At 46.8% G+C, this 2,449-nt stretch overlaps 1 pseudogene; it reads left to right on the top strand.

Moving 5' to 3' along the window:
* The window catches only part of LOC112075433 (integrin alpha-7-like), an 89,677-nt pseudogene that overhangs the window by 54,576 nt on the left and 32,652 nt on the right, over positions 1-2,449 (top strand).

Below are 2,449 nucleotides of genomic sequence, written 5' to 3'. Positions count from 1 at the left end.
ATCTGGACATGACTGACCAGTAATACATAGCTCTCTAAGGTCTGTACTGACTGACATGACAAGAGGAACTGATGATGTCACCTAAATGTCACCTACTAAAAGTCACCTTGTTCTTTTTACTATTACAACTTTCAATAGTACATTTAAATCCGGACTGAGTTGCTTTAAAAAGTTAATTTTTGGGGGGAGGGGAACCGCTGTTCTCTTCTTCTGTTCCTCTGTGTATTTAATAATGAACGAGGGGGTMTGGTATATGGCCAATAAACCACAGCTAAGGGCTGTTCTAYTGTACGACGCTACGCAGAGTTCCTGGATACAGCACTTAACCGTGGTATWTTGGCCATATATCACAAACCCCTGAGGTGCCTTATTGCTGTTATAAACTMGTTACCAATGTAATTAGAGCGGTAAAAATAAGTGTTTTGTCACACCCAGCATTCAGGGCTTGACCCACACACAGGTTTATAAATGTGTACATCCTCCTCCCTCCTGAGATGTGGTACAGTATCATTCCACCATTTTMTTTCACCTCTTCTGTTCCGTCATGTCTATTTCCTCATTCTCTTCTCATATCCAGAGATGATGAGGAGGTGTCAGTATTCTCTCTGTCTGACCAGAGGTCCGTGGTGATGGAGGTGACCGTCACCAACGTGCCCTCTGACCCTCTGTACCCTGAGAAGGACGGTGACGATGCCCATGCCGCCCAGCTAGTGGTCACCCTGACAGACACCCTGTCCTACTCTGGCTTCAGGGGACAACAGGTACACTACATTMCTCTGTAGTCTGTATAAAACTGAACTCCTTGTTAAGGGGTGCTGAGCTGAAGACAGCTTGTAGAAATAGAGCCCACACACGCATACGGTACCTTTTAATAAACCAGGAAGTACAACACTACGAGCCAAGAGTAAATCTAACCCTGTGACCCAGCCAGCAATAACCCTGACTAAATTTGGTCACGTAATACTCAGGGCCCTATGCATGGTTACATCAGTAGAGGAGTTAACTGTCACCCATCCATCATGAGTTAACTGGCTACTGTCTTCCGTCCATCCTGAGTTAACTGGCTACTGTCTCCCATCCATCCTGAGTTAACTGGCTACTGTCTCCCATCCATCCTGAGTTAACTGGCTACTGTCTTCCGTCCATCCTGAGTTAACTGGCTACTGTCTCCCATCAATCCTGAGTTAACTGGCTACTGTCTCCCATCCATCCTGAGTTAACTGGCTACTGTCTCCCATCCCATCCTGAAAGTTAACTGGCTAGCTGTCTCCCATCCATGCTGAGTTACTGGCTACTGTCTTCCTCATCCTGAGTTAACTGGCTACGTGTCTGCCATCAACTCCTGAAGTTAACTGGCTACTGTCTTCCGTCCTCCTGTGTTAACTGGCATGTCCGCATCTGAGTTAACTACGCCCCATCAATCCTGAGTATCTAGCTGGCTACTGTCCTCCCATTCCTGCTGAGTAACTGGCTCTGTCACTCCCATCCATCCTGATGTTAAGCTGGCTACTGTGTATGCCCGAGTTCACCGACCTGCCGTCCACCCTGTTAACTGGCTACTGGTTCCACACAATCCTGGTTTCAACTGGCTACTTGTCCTCAATTCCTGCTAGTTAACCTGTGCTACTGTCTCCCAGTCACATCCTGAGTTAACTGCTACTGTCTCCCATCCACCTGAGTTGACTCGTACCCTGCTATGTCTTCCATCATTTCCTGACGTTATGTGGCATATGTCAGGCCAATCAGAATGGCTCTCAGGCAGAGTGCGAGCTGGAAACCCCCTGAAGAAGGTTCATATCTGATGTTCTACATCTCCTCAGCACGTTGCTATCTCACCATAGAGACCACGGAACTCTCTGTCAACCTCCTGCTGGCTACGTAAGTCTTGGCTGGGTAACACTTGAAGTTTAGGTCTGAATGAGCCAGTCTCCGGACCCAAATACCTAGACCTGGCTTAAAAAATACTCAATCGATAATCTGAAAGTGCTTCTTGTTCTGAGCCTAATATGTGTCCAGGAAACCTAAGAGTCTACATGTGTTTTTCCTCAGCAGTTGGTCCATTTAACTCAGTGTTAGTTTTTCCTCCTAGTGTCTGGGATGTAATGTGTCCTCACTGTGTGTGGGGTTGTCTCCTCTCAGTATCAGTGAACAGCCAGACCTGCCCCAGTCACAGCCGTGGCTAAAGTCGTCATAGAGCTCCTCTGGCTGTCAGCGGGTAGGTACTGAACTCTAGGTTACCACTACGGATTTGTCCACTGCTTCTCTAGTGCATCACTTCTCTCCTCCTTTTTGCTTCCCTTCTTGAAATCATCACTAATCAACATGACTGGATAAGTGAACAGCAGAAGGGAAAAAACGTGGAAAACACAATAAATGTCCCAGGAAGAAAAGGATAGGAAGATGGAATACTTTCCAGAGGTATTTGAACCTGGGCCAAGTTCGTGATTCA

The sequence above is a fragment of the Salvelinus sp. IW2-2015 genome, unplaced genomic scaffold (assembly GCF_002910315.2).
Source record: "Salvelinus sp. IW2-2015 unplaced genomic scaffold, ASM291031v2 Un_scaffold3153, whole genome shotgun sequence".
In the NCBI taxonomy this organism is placed as follows: Eukaryota; Metazoa; Chordata; class Actinopteri; order Salmoniformes; family Salmonidae; genus Salvelinus; species Salvelinus sp. IW2-2015.
The sequence above is the reverse complement of the archived record's forward strand: the minus strand, read 5'-3'. Positions and strand labels throughout refer to the sequence as shown.